The sequence below is a fragment of the Periplaneta americana genome, chromosome 10 (genome assembly GCF_040183065.1).
Source record: "Periplaneta americana isolate PAMFEO1 chromosome 10, P.americana_PAMFEO1_priV1, whole genome shotgun sequence".
NCBI classification, from domain to species: Eukaryota; Metazoa; Arthropoda; class Insecta; order Blattodea; family Blattidae; genus Periplaneta; species Periplaneta americana.
In genome coordinates this window covers 169,778,504-169,796,748 of record NC_091126.1, presented here as the reverse complement: position 1 = coordinate 169,796,748, position 18,245 = coordinate 169,778,504, and the positions used below count along the sequence as shown (strand labels likewise).

Sequence of the window (18,245 nt, the reverse complement as noted above, 5' to 3'; positions counted from 1 at the left end):
GTTCTTGTGTGACCCTCACTATATATCTGGTGAAATCAATATAGGTTAACACAAACTACATGATCTTGAAGTATTTTACATTCCTCTTGACACACCCTCTAGCCTATATTGTACAGATATTGCATTGTCAAAACTCCTGTTGCCACGTCTGTGTATTCTTCCGCACAGGAGACCCAGGTTCGATCCACAGCCTGGGCGTGGTGAAATTTTTTGGGGGACAAAAAGGTTTCGGAAGGTTTTTCTTAGAGTAGTCCTGCTTTCATCTTTAATCCCACCAACACACTGTACCTTATCCTTATTTTATTTACAATCTGCACTATTTAGAAAGAAGCTGGAAGTGTAGTTCTGGGGATAGTATAACGGATTTGCAATGCGGATATACGTTATAAAGACTTAGAGCACAGAGGAGCCCTGAGATTTATGATATACAGCACTGAGAATGGGACCTCGATGAGGCAGAAGGCCCGCCTCTCAGCATCGGATTTATGAATACAAAGCAGGTAATCTATGTGGCAAAACAAGGGAAAACTTCAAACGTAAATTTCCTGGTCGCTCAGTTCCGTGTAGGATAAAAATACTAAATTTAGTTAATATGTTTTTGAAACAGATCCTGTGAATGATGAGATGCGAATTATGTATCACACAAATGCACAATACTTCCAGCAGCTACTGCAAAGAGGATGAGTACCGAATGTTGCTAATATGACATATTACGCAAGTTTTAATCCCGCCAGCGTTTGAGTTCATGGATGAAAGTAGCGGCTGTAGCGAAGGGGGGGGACTTGCTGCTGGTAGGCAGACATAAAGACAGGAAAAGTTTGCTGGGACTCGCTGTATTTACGAACATTTTGTAATATAATATGGTGCATGTTTTCCTCACTCCTTTCATAGGACCATTGTACTACATTACAAATGTATATTGTCTCGTTCCAGGACATCAACATTTCCTGTAATTACATAAAGATGTTGAAAAAACTTGTTTTATATACTACAGAAAGGAGAAAAGGTACCTGAAACAGCTCGCTTGAAGTAGCAGCTCAAATTGCACGTACCAATCGGAAAACACAGGTCCATATCAAGGGGAATCACCCACGATGTCCTGTAAACATGAAGGAAGATCAACACATTAATACTCTGGGGACGGTTTCTCTCTTAAAACACAAAGAACAAAAGTTAACATATCTCTAGGCATGACCTTATCTCTACCAGGATAAATGAATGAATAAATAAATGAATGAATGAATGAATAAATGAATGAATGAATAAATGGATGAATGAATAAATGAATGAATGATTAAATGAATGAATAAATAAATGAATGAATAAATAAATGATTGAATAAATAAATGAATGAATAAAAGAATGAATGAATAAATGAATGAATGGATGAATGAATAAATGAATGAATAAATAAATGAATGAATAAATAAATAAATAAATGATTGAATGAATAAATGAATGAATAAATTAATAAATGAATAAATGGATGAATAAATGGATGAATAAATGAATGAATGAACAAATGAATGAATAAATAAATACATACACAAATAAATACATAAATAAATAAGTAAATAAATAATTAAATGAATAAATAATTAAATAAATAATTAATTAAATGAATAAATAATTAAATAAATAATAAATAAATAATAAATAAATAATTAATTAAATAATTAAATAAATATATAAATATGTAATTCAATAAATAAGTAAATAATAAATAAATAAATAAATAAATAAATAAATAAATAAATAAATAAATAAATATTAATTTCCCACGTATGCAAGAAAATTTACGTATTTTATTAGCATTGCACAAGACTAACAGACAGCGGATTTTCGGTCCCTATAGCGACAAGACGTCATGCCCTTTGGCGTTCAAAAGGACCGTAGCAGCGAGTTAAATAAGCTCCTTGCAACTGACGTACACCTAACTTTCAGTATCGGGACCGAAAATCTGCCCTCTGCTAATAAATTCTGTTATCAACATAATGCTGCATACACTATTGTTGAATACGTTCGCATGGATAACTCACTTCGTGAGTAAAAACACTTATTCTTAATACAGTACTGTACTTTGATTAAAGAAAAACCTAATGAAAATTATCAAACTCAAATTCGCGATATTTCCTAGTTTACGTAAATGGATGAACTACTTTTCTTCCTTCCTATACCTAGTAGAATGATTTGTGTTTTACGCCAGTATCATCGAACTCCAGTCTTGGAGGGGGGAGCAAGCGGTGTTTCCGGTTCTCTAAAGGTATAGACAGGTTAATATTAAAAATGTTAGTAAAAATAAAATGATGTCCCTGTATTTCTAGATTCGCCCGTATGTGTTACATGCCCTGCCCATCTCAAACGTCTGGATTTAATGTTCCTAATTATGTTAGGTGAAGAATACAATGCGTGCAGTTCTGCGTTGTGCAACATTCTCCATTCTCATGTAACTTCATCGCTCTTGGCCCCAAATATTTTCCTGATCACCTTATTCTCTAGCACCCATAACCCCTGTTCCTCTCTCAAAGTGAGAGTCCAAGCTTCACAACCATACACAACAATTGGTAACATAACTGTTTTATAAATTACAACTTTCATACATCTTGATTACACAACTTTTAACACTGTATCAGGCAGATCATTTCAAACACGTTACAAAGGACACATCATAGCCATAACAAAATTACAGAACACCTCCACATATGCAGAACACATCACAAATGCTAACCAGACCCACAGAGACATCAACACAGACATGGAAATACTACACATCCAACCAAAAAGCCAGAAAGTAAACACACTAGAACAATATGAAATATACAGACACACGAAAACACACCCCAACGAAATTCTCAACAGACAACTCAATTTCAGAACACACACACTCTTTGACTCTACACTATACCACAGGGACACACCCTCACAGGAAACCGAACAAGAGGCGCCAAGACCAACAACGACCAGTTCTGAAGATGACCCATAAATAGGTCGAAATATGTAAACAAGGTACGTTAGAAATTTAACACAAGAAAGTATTATCATACATATTCCGAAAATATAACTTTCACTTTTTTCAAAGCAAACTACATGACAAAATTATCTCAACCAAACTGGAATGTTTAACAGCTTATTTCTTGGACAGAAGACAACAAAAATTCTGACACCATATTAGTCCCAAATGAATACATTCTCAGAGAAAGAAATATTTTACCCTAAATGTTAACGGTGATTTACTCGGTAAGTACTATCCATAAGGTTCTGATTTTTACTCGCCACTAGGTAAACTGATAAGAAGTGATTTATCGCTTTGCAATTTAAGAAATGGACGGATATTTGCTAATTAAATACAAATGTAACACAGATTTCCAGCCATTAGGAAGTCTGGCAATTCTACTAGAATGACTAAGGGACGGAACTCAGCTGTTCAGACCAAGTTCGTGTGTGCTTCGTACGTGAGACGGCAACGCGCTGTTGCCAAACTTCGTAAATTTTGTAATTAACCATGCAGTCAGTTATAAAATGCACAATAGAATTTTATTTTAATATATTCTATTAACCTCTTTAATGGTGCACCATTATATCCACTCAGTGGAATCAGTCATGGGACAGGAAAGTGGAATTTGGAAGTTAAACGCTCATTTATGCAGTTTAAATGGATTAGCCTACTTACGATTTAATGGAAGAATCTCTGCATTGGAACATGTTAGAAATGAAAATATTTTGGTAAAATAAATGCCAAGGAAAATATAAATACAATGTTTTTAAACATTATACTGGTTCTGATACTTCCAAGTATACCAAAGCAAAGATGAACAATTTTATATAAATGAAAGAGACCACGGAGAATGGGAGGAAAAGAATACAAAATACAAACACAGAGGGGAGACAGAGGAATGAGTAAATAAACTGGGGGTCTCAAAATTCAAGATGCACAAGATAGTGGATTTCGAATGGTGGGCACAGAAAATCAGCAACATGCTGTGTAATCCTATTATACTATTGGTACTTATATCGTCGTCGTCTTCCTAACAAATATTAGGCCGAGTGGCCTGTTACTGTCTCAAACTAGAATTTTCAGTCCATCTCTTCTTCGGACGACCTAGAGATCTTTTGCCATGCGGATGGTAATGAAACAGTGCTTTTGGAATTCTGCATCGATCCATTCGTTCGAGATGACCCTTCCACTGAAGTTGATATTTGCTGATGAACTGCATAATAATAATAATAATAATAATAATAATAATAATAATAATAATAATAATAATAATAATTTATTTAACCTGGCAGAGTTAAGGCCATACGGCCTTCTCTAACACTGAACCAGGAGTAAAATTGCGTTACAAAAAACACTACAAATTTACAAAGTACACTCCAATTTTACACATAAAACTGAATAAGATAATAATAAAATGTAAACAACAAGTAAGTAGAAATCAGACATAATATATAACATACAGAAAGAAAGGAAAAGAACATAATAAAATGTGAACAGCAGATCAAAATAAATGAGACATACAAAGTATAAAAAAATAAGACAATTATTGATGATAGTAATAATAATAATAATAATAATAATGATAAAAAATAAGAATAGTAATAATAATATAATAATAATAATAATAATAATAATAATAATAGTAGTAGTCATAAAATAGTGCAGTACAAAGCATACAATGAATACAATATTTTTAAGTACACACAAGGAAAATTATGGTTATATATAGCTCAACTTATCACATTAGAGATATACCATTATCGGAAAATATGAAAACAAAAATATAAAATAAGTTAAATTTCACTAGAACATAAAAACATGTGAATACGTGGAAACATCAATACAACACTTGTCATACTAGTAAGTTAGTTTGACAACTCGTCATAATATAATTTTCTAACTTGGATCTGAAAGATTTCTATGTTCGGCAGCCCTTGACTTCAGTCGGCAGAGAGTTCCAGTGACGAGAGGTAGCAACAGTGAAAGATGAGGAATACAGAGATGATGTGTGAAGTGGAATTTCTAGCGTGTTATCGCGTTGTGATCGAGTATTAATATTATCATAGCGAGAGAGAGTTTGAAAACGAGCGAATAAATAATAGGGGGATGAAGTGTGCATAAATCGATATATGAGAGAAAGTGAGTGCAGATTTCTTCTCTCATGTAACCTAAGCCATGATAACTTCTCGAAGGAAGGTGAGATATGATCATAGTATCGAACATTACAAATGAAGAGGACGCACGCGTTATAAACACGCTGTAGTTTCTGAGCGTAAATATCCTGAGATCATTGAACAAAACGTCGCAATAATCGAAGTGAGGTAGATTGAGTGTCTATTTGAAGTTCTTGCATTATGTCCTCATTTTTCATGATCCCAGCGAGTACATCCAGCTGTTGCTCTCATGAACTTCATCTTACTTTCTCTTATTCTACTGACGTCTTTATTCTTCACAGTCCACGCTTCACTACCATAGCTTAATAATTTCTGTGGTAAGGTTTTATACTTATATCAGTTACGTAATGTTAAGAAATAGTTGATTGGAATATGGAGTCAAGTAGAAGCAGTTATTGATGAAGCATTACCAGCAAAATGCCTGCTTTTAACACTTGAAAATTCTTTCAAATATTTGCATGTAATTGCTATGGGCATATTAATTGTGATTTTTGCAAGAAGCACCAGAGTATACTTTATTTAATATCACAACAAATAACCACATTTTACTTACACTACACTTTGTTTACTAATTAAGGATAAAAACAGTACTTTAAATGCTTTCCTTAAACGTTTTACTGCAACATGTGTATTAAAATCGATATTTCAAGACCTACTTTTTTAAGCGTAAAAAAATTAATTAGATATTCAGAATGATTTGGCGTCTCACGAACGTGGGGCGATAAAGTCACCAGTTGTGTAAGTTTTCAGACCAGGGTCAAAGATTTCGGTCTTCGGTAGAGTTGCGTGCCAAGCTGTGAAGAAAGAATATCTATCTCTATATTGTGTGACTAGAGGAAATGCTGCTTCTACTTTCAGCCTCACGACCAAGTCTTCAGAAGAGACGGAACTCTCTTCCAACACGATGTTGTGAAAGGATTCCGAAAGATTCGCTCAGTGGAGAAAGTTAAAAATCACAAATGACTTAACTTTACAACTTTGACTTTGAATATGCTACTTCGTCACATTTTTAAGGGAATTACTTTAGCAATTTCGGAGAAATCATTTATACCAGAACATGTGTATTTAAACTTCTACTGGCCCTATTCAACTTTAGGAGAAATACTTTCACCTGCAGTCAATGTTGCTATTTTTGTTATAGTCACATTTATATAAATGTTATTATTCATTACCGATTTGGTAAGTGAACTTACATGATTCTCAAGCCCAATAAGTTTATATTATACATTAAGTACACTATTTCGAACAATATCGGACTTACAGTACGTAAATGTTGCTATACATCAGTGATGTCAAAGGAAGCTCATTTTTCTGACCTTGATGTCATGCGCGGGCAGCAAACGCTAAGTACGGAAAGAGGAAGGCTTGTGTATATGAATAAGCAACCTGTTGGATTAAGAAAACAGTGGTGCACAAACTTCAAACGGAACGTGAAATTTTATGTCGTTATTTTCATATGGCTTCTTTCTGTTTAATATTATCTATATTGTCTGTAAAACAAAAGTACTGACACTGATTTCTTAATATTCCACTTGTGTTTTAAATCTTAGTAACATAATAGAGAGTTAAGAAGGAATATTCACTTAAATTCCATAGTAGTATAGTATTATTATACTGTATTAAATGGATGAAACACATCATTCATAAAGAAAGTGATATTCCAAAGAAAGAGACTGAGTATGACATAAGTTGGAATTTATATTGATGGTATCTTTAGCCTTACAAAAGTAATCAATAAACTAATCAAAACAATATTATAGTACAAAGCAAAGTTACCTAGGTACTGTATCTGTTTTAAGTGTAACTAATATTACATAACAAAACTCTTATCGCATTATGCTTTTAAGGTGATATTTGTGAGCAACTTCCTATCATCAGAATATTAAATTATTTTCCCGAAATCTGCTGAAGCTATAGAGCTGACATTTTTACAACAAATGGGCACGTATCTTTTGCTTATGATGTAACAGTAGTTGCTTTGTTAATTCATTTCCTTACAAACAACTTCCATGCGAAGATTTTCAAAATTTTCAATACTATCTTCAGTAATACGTATATACGGACATTGATTAAAGTTCACGTTAACACTTTGTGTGTAAAAAAAAACATAAAATTATTTAGTCACACGTTAAAAAGTGTTAAAATTTTAAAAAGTGTATATACCTTCGACACGGTATATTACATTTACGAAATCATTCTGTAAGGCTATTATATAAATAGGCATATACCTGAAAATTTCACTTTTCTATACGAAAAGTTGAGAAAATATTTATTTTGAAAAAAATCAAACTTGTGAAAAATGAGCATTAAAATTAAAACTTACATTCTTATAATGCACTTATACTTCTCAGCCAAATCTAAAAATTAACATGGGTACAGTTTTAAAAAGTTATCTTCCTTTTATCTATTGAAGCAGTGCTGGCCATCCCTGAATATAGCTCGACCAAGCGGCATATACCACCTCTTTCGTCTGTCTCTTTCCTTTCCGATGTAAAGCGCTCAGGCTCTCCTGGGCTCTAAAGCGCGCGCTTGCTCCTGTGGGCATCAATTGACATGCCTGCTATACATGGTTGTCCTCAAATTCGATTATAGCTCCTTAAAATTACTTACAAATGGCTTTTAAGAAACTCGCAGGTCATTGCCGCCCTCACATAAGCCCGCCATCGGCCTCTATCCTATGCAAGAATAATCTAGTCTCTATCATCATATCCCACCTCCCTCAAATTCATTTTACTGCGGTCGTGCCAGAGAATCAGTCCCATTCCGATGCTTATTGTATGATTTCGTAACAAGCTCTTTTTTACGGTGATGGGTTGTTAGCCCTTCGCCCAACCCCCAACCTGGAGGACCACCCCTTATCGGCTGTCCACGACTTATTATTAAATATATTCGCAGCTATCCTCCATATCTGGAGGCCGTCTCCTCTATCCGCGACCTGAGGACGCGCCATGCCGTGGTGATAGGGACCTACAATACATGGTATAACTCCTTAAAAGCAAATAATATTTGAAGGGGTCAGAAGCAAAGGCGTACAAGTGACATTTCTAAGATCACGAGTTAAGTGCATCTAAGGGAAACTAAAACATTTAAAATTTTAGTGGCAATGGGATACATCTTTTAACCACATCACACACTAAAATGGAAATAAAAAATTTCACGGAATTTACGAAAACATAAGCACTTTCAACCACTTTTTCTCAAAAATAACTTAAGTGCAGTTATACCCCTTCGCTTCTGATCCCTCATTTGTTATAGTAAGCGTCATTAAATTAGCATCGGAGCTATTTTCACAGTATTGTAATAATGACTCAAGAGTTTTATAATAATATATTGAATTTTTGGTAAGACCCTTTATATCACCTTACAATCTATAATTCGTAATTAAATTAACGTATATTAATTTTCATTAAAGTAGTTTTTATCAGAACTGTATTAAACTAAATTATATCTTCTTATCTGTACATGAGGGAATGATTAGTTTCGATTTGTCTTGCAAATGATACCAAAAATAAATAAGATGACAGGAATATTGATAAAAATTATAATGACTATTACACTTTTACCACGTCATACTGCTTTTGACCAATAAAAAGGTACGAAAGGATGTCTTTTAACCAATCATGGCTGCTTATCGCACAATTTTATCGCGTCCCTAGGATTTGTTTAATTTTATCGCGTCCCCAGCATTTGTTTATTTTTATCACTACCCTAGCATTTCTTTCTTTGTTTGCCAACATTTCAAACTGCACTGGTTTGGACGTCAAAAAAAAAATAATAAAAATACAAACCACTCCAGTCGATACACAGCACTTTGAAATATGACTCGCATTGGCATTCAAGAACAAGAATTAATAAAGATCACTGGTCATAGCTATGCATCTTCCCTGAAATCCTATTTACAAAGAAATGGAGAGCACCATTCGGATATCCTGAATAAGTTGAGGAATACACCATGTACATCAACGAGTTCACTTCTTTTACGCACACGTCTAATCTAACATCAACTGAACCACCAACCACTAAAACATTCAAATTTGAAAATTGTACTTTCAATAATTGTTCCTTTTAAAATTATTAATGTTTATTTTAATTTCAACATCGTTAATTAAAAATTTCTTGTTTATTTCATCATCCCTAATTAAAACTTTTGTAACACTTGTTTATAATAGGTTATGTTATAGCTTCTTCTATATGATATTATGAATAGTCACGTATCAGAGATTGTTTAATACTAAGAAATATTGAAAATCATCTGTCAAGTGACGTTGATTACTGGGATCCAGATAATTGAAGTGGAATGCAACTTTTTAAGAAAAATGAAACTGATTCAACAAAGCCTTCTTGACTAGTAACCTAGATCATATACAGAGTGATTTATATACAACTGACACGTTTCTTTCTTTAATTATTCCGTTGGAAATTCATTCAATGACCCAATTTTAGCACCAAATTAAGCAGAATGTTCTGGAGTTTCGATTCCTTGTCACTAGATGCGCAGATGTTTATGTTTTATTCCTATTATTGGCAGCACTGACCCAATTTTAGCACCAAATTAAGCAGAATGTTCTGGAGTTCCGATTCCTTGTCACTAGATGCGCAGATGTTTATGTTTTATTCCTATTGTTGGCAGCACTAGATCCGCAGATGTTTATGTTTTATTCCTATTGTTGGCAGTTGTTTTCGACATTTTGTGTCAACGTGAAAATGCAGTACACATTAAATCAACGATTCTTCCTTGTGAAGCAATACTGGATTACGAATTCAATTACAGCTACTCAAAGGGCATACCAGAGAGAATTTGGTGTTCGCAATCCTCCCAAAAGAAACACAATACTGGGACTGGTAAACAAATTGGAAACAACTGGATCTCTGGTGAGTGAAAAGGGCAAGCATCGTTCATCTAGGCTTCCCACGGTTGTCGTTGACGTAAGAGCACGACTGGAGCAGTCACCCAAAAAATCATTAAGACGTTTGTCGCAGGAGACAGGGTACACCTACTCAATGTGTCAGATAGCTGCGAAAAGTGCAGGCCTAAAGCCATATAGGGTTACGGTTGTTCATCAGCTACAGGAACCAGATAAGGATAAAAGATTGAATTATTGTCGTTGGTTTCAGACGTTCATTGTGCAAAATCCTGCCATATTGTCCATCACATGGTTCACAGATGAAGCATGGTTCCATTTATCCGGTTATGTGAACTCACAGAACTCACGCCATTGGGCCATCGAAAATCCACATGTCATCCATGAAGCACCTATGCACCCGGTTAAAATTGGAGTTTGGTGCGCAATATCCGCACAGAGAATAGTGGGGCCAATTTTTTTAATCAGACTGAGAACACTGCAGAGTACCGACTGATTTTCATGGAGTTTGTTGAGCAACTGGACGATGTAGAGCTGAGTCAAGGATATTTTCAGCAAGATGGCGCTACATACCATACATCAAATGAATCCATGGAACTAATTGCAAGTTTCTTTGACGACCGAATAATTTCCAGGAACCTGTGGCCACCGAGATCTCCGGATTTGACAACGCCGGACTTCTTTCTATGGGGTTACTTAAAAGACAGTGTTTACGCCACACGTCCCCAGACATTGGACGATCTGAAGCACAACATCACACAGGAGATTCAAGCTATTGACAACAGAGTCCTCCAACAAGTGGCCAGTAACATGGAACGACGTGTTGAGTTGTGCCTTATGCAGGATGGAGGACATTTTCAACATTTGCTATAGAGGTAAATAATCTCCCAAAATTCCTCTACATTTTAGGTACAATAAGCTGTCGCTAGCACAATTCGTTTTGAAACAATTAATGAAAGAAATGTGTCAGTTCTATATAAATCACTCTGTATATTACTTCGTTACTTCTAATCTTCATACACTTTCTTTTAATCGTTTAATAGTCAATTAAGTCCCACTCGAGTTTTGATTTTCTCTAGATAAATCAAAACCTCTAGTGAGATTACTGTTGAAAATAACTCCTCCGAAAAGCGTACAATGCAAAAAAATATATCTTCACAATTCTTATTTTCTTCGTAAAACGTAGGAAAAATATTCTCATATATTCACAGCGGATTTTAATATGTACATAGGTATAAACATTAGGCAATGGACACACTTTCACAACACGGGAATTAATTTCCATTTCCCTGCCTTAAACAGAACTCAGATCCTCTGTACTTGTGGCTATAGAAGCTACCTCGCTTGTCAAAAATGGAACTATGGGCTTGCGAGTCCCTTAATTTAATAATTTTTACTTTCCCATTATTAAAGATTTGCAAAAGCATGACATTAAATATTTACATCCGCATATTTATCCCGCGTTCATTTATAACTATACATTTCTTTCTATTTTTAGATTTACAAATAAATTTTAATTTTTCAAATGCTTTGTCTACAGAATCATATCACAACAGAGAAGTAATTATACAAATTAATTCTAGGAAGAGGACAATGTTTGACTTGCCAGCATTCTATTGAAACGGTTATGCTGGCATTTTACGAACGTAGCGGTACGTACACTGCCAGCATGCCGTTAAGGTTTCATGATTTGATGTTGCATTACTTGTTATGGCAGTCTAGTACAAGGAAATCAATGTTCCATTAATATTCACGAAGTCTTATCAGCACGAAATATAAAAGCATAGAAGTATAGTCTAAAATCGTAACAACGTTCCTTAGACTCGTGCCTTCGACTGAAGAATCTCTCGGCTTATACGAAAGCTAAGAAATAACGGGAGGCTTCTGATAAAATTCAGAATGATGTACAATTTTAAATAAATTTCTTTCCCTTATATGAACCAATACCTTAAATATTGCAATATTTGTCAAATTTATGTTCATACGACTTATTCTACAGGGATATCATTTTATTTTTACTAACATTTTTAATATTAATCTGGCTATACCTGTAGAGAACCGGAAACACCGTTTGCTACCGCGTCCATGACTGGAGTTCGATGATACTGGCGTAAAGTACAAACAAATCACTTTACTAGGTATAGGAGGGAAGAAAAGTAGTTCATCCATTTACGTAAACTAGGAAATATCGCAATTTTGAGTTCGATAATTTTCATTAGGTTTTTCTTTAATCAAAATATAGTACAGTATTAACAATAAGTGTTTTACTCACGAAGTGAGCTATTCATGCTAACGTTTTCATTATCCAGTGTATATTATACTGTCTACAGCACATTAGCGTACAATATAGAGAATGAAGTTAAATTGAAAAATAATCATAATATGGATATTTAAAGACATTTTTGAAAATGGTGGCCGTTCATTTCGATACAGGCTTCAGTTTTTCTGTGCATATTATCGCACTATAAACTACTGCATCTAACTCCAATTGGCAGTTTCGTCTTTCGTACTAGTAACATGTTGAAATAATTGTGTATCTACTCTATAAAAGAGTACCTTACGTACTGTAAATTCAGTCTTCACTTCTGCCCGGCCCGCACAGATAAAATTACTCAGACATACTGTCTACTGTCCGTCCAAGTGGTAATGCCGCAGGATCGTAGAAAGGGGGGGGGATCACGTGACAGTTAATTACTTAACGAGGCTCTTTTATTTAAGTTATTTTAAACAGTTGTATAATATTACGTAGACGTCCAATTCCTAACAGAAATTAATGTTTTCAGAAAAGAGCTAAGAGCCCAGCTTTTACAGAGTGGCGAGCAGAAGCAGATGGAGGAAATCGGGATGCCACGTAGGCAAACGGACAGCACCTATGAGAAAATATGATTCAATATTGAAAGGTCTTTCGTCACTGGAAAACTTGAACATATTTCTGGAACGTACTAGACTCACTAACTTAGTGCTGTTTACTATATGCGGTCTAAATTCTGTGTGGAGGACACTTGGAACTTCATTAGTAGAAGGTGCGGGAGTGAAGTACATTCAAAAACTCAGGTAAAATAAAAATTGAAGTAAAAATAAAATGATGTCCATGTATAACATACTGCAGTCATGTCAACTGATGCACATAGACGCAAGCGCGCGCTTTAGAGCTCAGGAGAGCCTGAGCGCTTTACAGCGGAAACTAAAGAGACGACAGAGTAGTATATGCCGCTTGGGCGCGTTATATACTGGGATGGCCAGCACTGATTCAATGGATAAAGGGAAGGGAACTTATTAAATCTGTATCTATGTTAATTTTTATATTTATTTGAGGAGTATAAGTGCATTATAAAAATGTAAGTTTTAATTTTAATGCTCAATTTTCCCAAGTTTGCTCTTTTATTCAAAATAATATTTTCTCAACTGAACTTAATACAAAAAGTGAAAATTTCAGATATGTTTATTTAGTAGCCTTACTCGTACGGAATAAATTCTTCGTAAATCTAATACCTTTTATCGTAAATACGTATTACTGAAGATAATGTATTGAAAATTTTGAAAATATTCGAATGGAAAATGATTATAAGGAAATGAATTAACAAAGCAACTGCTGTTACATCATAAACAAAAGATATGTGCCCATGTGTTGCAAAACCGTCAGCTCTATAGCTTCAACAAATTTCGAGAAAACATTTTAATATTCTGTTGATAGGAAGATGCACATCAGTATAAACTTAAAAGCATAATGCGATAATAGTTTTGTTATAAATATTAGTTACAGTTAAAAGATATACTGTACCTAAATAACCTTTGCTTTGTACTATAACATTATTTTGATTAGTTTATTGATTACTTTTATAAGGTTAAAATACCATCGATATGAATTCAAACTTATGTCATACTCAATATTTTTCTTCGGGATATCACTTTCTTTATTAATTATTTGTTTCATTCACGTAGTACAATTTAGGTAGTTGTACTGCTATGGAATTTATGTGAATATTCCTTTTTAACTCTTTATAATGTTATTAACGTTTAAAACACAACAGCAATATTAAGAAATTGGTGTTACTAGGCTACTTTTGTTTTACAGATAATATAGAAAATAGTTTGTACAGCACTGTTTTCTAAGTTCATCAGGCTGCTTATTCATATACGTAATCCTACCTCCTTCCATACCTAGCGCTTAATGCCCGCGCATAACGTCAATGTCAGAAAAATGCGCTTGCTTTGACATCACTGGCATACTGGCTTTATAAATGTCACGAAGTTATCTTATTCTCATTCGAACAAGTACCTAATATACAGGGTGATTCACGAGAAGATACCGCGAATTACGGAGCTTATTTCCGAAGACATTTTCAGCAAAAAATGTTAAATGAACATGGGGTCCTACTCTCAATATTTTCAGAGCTACTAATTTGAAGTTGTTTATAAAATACTAGTCACTCATAACGAGTGCACCTCAGCACATGTGTGGACTTCGGTCCTACGTTCATAGACATCTATGACGTAGTGCAGAGGGCGGCCACTAGAGGGAACCCAAGAGTTGGAACTTAATCTGAGACGATTCTGTCCGACGCCGGGGTGGTATCCGGTGTGGCTTGGTGGATAAAGCATCAGCACGTAGAGCTGAAAACCCGGGTTCAAATCCCGGCGCCGGAGAGAATTTTTCTCCGTTCCATTACTCTTTCATCGTATGATGACGCAGAATAACTGCATGGAAATATCATATGCACTTCGGTACATTAAAATAATATATAATTATGATACGCGTAAATCACTTCGTGATTTAAGACGGCGCTTATTCCGTCGGATCCCGGTCAACTATTGACTCATAACGAGTGCACCTCAGCACATGTGTGGACTTCGGTCCTACGTTCATAGACATCTATGACTTAGTGCAGAGGGCGGCCACTAGAGGGAACCCAGAGTTGGAGCTTAATCTGAGACCATTCTGTCCGACGCCGGGGTGGTATCCGGTGTGGCTTAGTGGATAAAGCATCAGCACGTAGAGCTGAAAACCCGGGTTCAAATCCCGGCACCGGAGAGAATTTTTCTCAGTTCCATTACTCTTTCACCGTATAAATACAGAGTGTTTCCGGGCTGGTGTTACAAACATTCAGGGATGATGGCGAAGGGCACATGTATCAATTTGAGATAAGGAACCCTGGTCCTGAAATGACCGAGTCGAAAGTTACAAGCAAAAATATTTGTGTGGAAATGGAATTGCAATTTTGCACCACGTGCCTTCCTTCCCTTAACATTTGGAACACTCGTGGAAAGATGGTATGGACCGAATGTCTCCTACGTGGGTACTCGGCCCGATACAATCTGTGAGCTGGTCTATTGTTCCCATCGGCTCATCCGTATTCGAAAATCAGGTCTGCATAATCCGCTCCATTTCACTATGACTGATCGACTGGACACTGCAACTTGTACACATACACTGCTGTCTACAGACGTGCATATCATGACCGACAATGTCTGTTACATATTACGCTATCTGCATTGCTTTAGTGTAGTTTCCTGTCCCCACCCCTCAGATAGCGTACTGAATGGAATACTGTAAGTAGACAACGCAAACAATATCAGACGAATATAGCATGTGTAAGATGTACAGATAAATACACATAAATAAGGTATACAGAGGAATACAATTATTTCATTTCCACACAATTATTTTTGCTTGTAATTTTCGACTCTGTCATTTCCGGACCAGGGTTCCCTATCTGAAATTGATACATGTGCCCTTCCCCAACATCTCTGACAGTTTGTAATACTAGCCCAGAAACACCCTGTATGTTTTTAAAATGACAGATTAGAAAATAAATTTTCTTAAGGTGAAAAATGAAATAAATACCTTTCACGTATATATGTCTTAAATCACTACATTTATCATAAAACATGTAATTTGATGTTAAAGCAAGTATAATTCTATACTCTCTATTGCAATTGAAAGAGTTCCTACAAAAAAGGGAGTCGCTCCATTTCTTTTTGTTGAAATTAATGTTTTTGCATGTTTCTCACGTTAAAACAAATGCCTGACATTTTAGTGCAAGAAAGATGTGATTTCCAGCATTTGGTTGTAAGTTACAGGGGAATTTGAACGCTTTATGTTCAACTCAAACCATTAAACTGCTTGTCATTGCCGTAGTACCGCATTAACGAATTTGACTCGGGAGCCGCGACTGTGCTCTAGCATTGGGTTCGACTCTCTTGAACAGGTTATCTGATTGGAACTATTCAGAAGTTTTTTCAAACTGTAAAGCAAATGTCAGGTAATCGCATGGAAAATGCTCTAATTCATCTCGCAAGGTACAATAACGTTATCGTCATTTCCACTAAAGTTAATAACTCATTGAAACATCGTTGAAAATACCCAATTAAACTGTAGTTAAAGATTTCCAGTAATTTATGTGTGGGCTTCGAGTGGGAAATCCGCATAACGGCGTACTGAGTATAGTGGTAAAACGTACAGTGGGTGGGGGTACTGTAGAATGAATGGCAACAAATATGCAGAGGAAAACGCTCTGGATTTGAAGGTTCTGACAGATAATTTCGTTTTTATACAAACCTATTTTCAAACTGTGTCTGAAACTATTACACGGTGAGAAAAGCCAGAGTAAGAGATGCCGGATGCCCTCAAATTAATTGAGGAAATAACACAGAGATTTAATGAGACACCAAGTACACCGGTTATTGAACGTGTAAAACAGAAGTGGAAATCAATTTTATGTAAAAATAACGGATATGGAACATTATGTAATGTAAACATCAATTTAGTGGACATAGAGTCATCCGAGGATAAAGGACTGCCTCTTAGAGACTGCAACGATGTTAGGTTTTTCGTTTTGATCCTATCACGTCATGCGACGTAGAGCGCAGCTTTTCACAGTACAAACTTTGTTTGGCAGATAACCGAAAAAGATTTACGTTTGCGACACTGAAAATGTATCTTGTAGTACATTGCAATTCGGTACTGTAACTGCACTTCCTAAAGACGACCAATAGAATAAATAAAGAAATTAAAATTGCTACATGTTTATTTCCACCACTATCACTGTGTATAATTAAACACAAATGCCTATAAAAGACAGGAGAATAAATGCTTTTTACATTCTTTTGACATTGTCATTGAGTAATGTACAGGGACATGATATTATTTTTACTAACACTTCTAATATTAACCTGACTATACCTTTGGATCGGCTTAGAACCGGAAACAGTGTTTGCTACCCCGTTCCACGACTGGAGTTCGATGATACTGACGTAAAATACTAACAAATCACTTTACCAGGTATAGAAGGGAAGAAAAGTAGTGCATCCATTTACGTAAACTAGGAAATATCGCGATTTTGAGTTTGATAATTTTCATTAGGTTTTTGTTTAATCAAAATACAGTACAGTATTAACAATGAGTGTTTTTACTCACGAACTGAGCTGTACATGCGGACGTATTCATTATGCAGTGTATATTATACTGTCTACAGCACATTAGCGTACACTATAGAGAGTGAAGATAAGTTGAAAAATAACCATAATATGTATATTTAAACACAATTTTGAAAATGGTGGCCGTTCATTTCGATATAGGCTTCAGTTCTTTTGTGCATATTATCGCACTATAGGTTATTGCACCTATTTCCAATTACCAGTTTCGTCCTTCGTACTAATAACTCAAGTTGAAATAATTCTGTACCTACTCTATACGTTCTATATATATTCAATCTTCACTTCTGCCCGATCCCAAAAGATAAAATTACTCTGACATACTATGTACTGTCCGTCCAAGTGGTCACGTCGCATGGTCATAAAAAGGGTAGAAATCACGTGACAGTTAATTACTTAACTAGGTGCTTTTATTTAAGTTATTTTAAACAGTTATATACTATTACGTAGACTTCCAATTCCTAACAGAAATTAATGTTCTCAGAAAACAGCTAAGACAGCCCAGCCACTAGCCTTTACAGAGGGGCCAATGGAAGCTGGTGGGGGAAACCGGGATGTGACGTAAGCAAATGGACGACAGTACCTGTGCGAAAATGATTCAATAATGAAAGCTGTTTCGTTACTGGAAAACGTGAACACATTTTTGGAACCTATTGTTTACTATGACCGTAAGGCTACTATGACTGTATATGCGGTCTTGGTTCTGTGTGGAGGACAGTTGAACTTCTTTAGTAGAAGGGGTGGGAGTGAAGTACATTCAAAAACTCAGGTACAATAAAA

The 18,245-nt window shown here is 35.3% G+C and overlaps 1 long non-coding RNA gene across 1 annotated transcript in view; it reads right to left on the bottom strand.

Annotated features, from left to right (window-relative positions):
* Positions 1 to 18,245, bottom strand: part of LOC138707350 (uncharacterized) — a 195,044-nt gene that overhangs the window by 156,708 nt on the left and 20,091 nt on the right. Inside the window, exon 2 of the long non-coding RNA XR_011334189.1 lies at positions 1,011 to 1,099. This is a non-coding gene — a long non-coding RNA (uncharacterized lncRNA). The remainder of the gene's footprint in view (positions 1 to 1,010; positions 1,100 to 18,245) is intronic.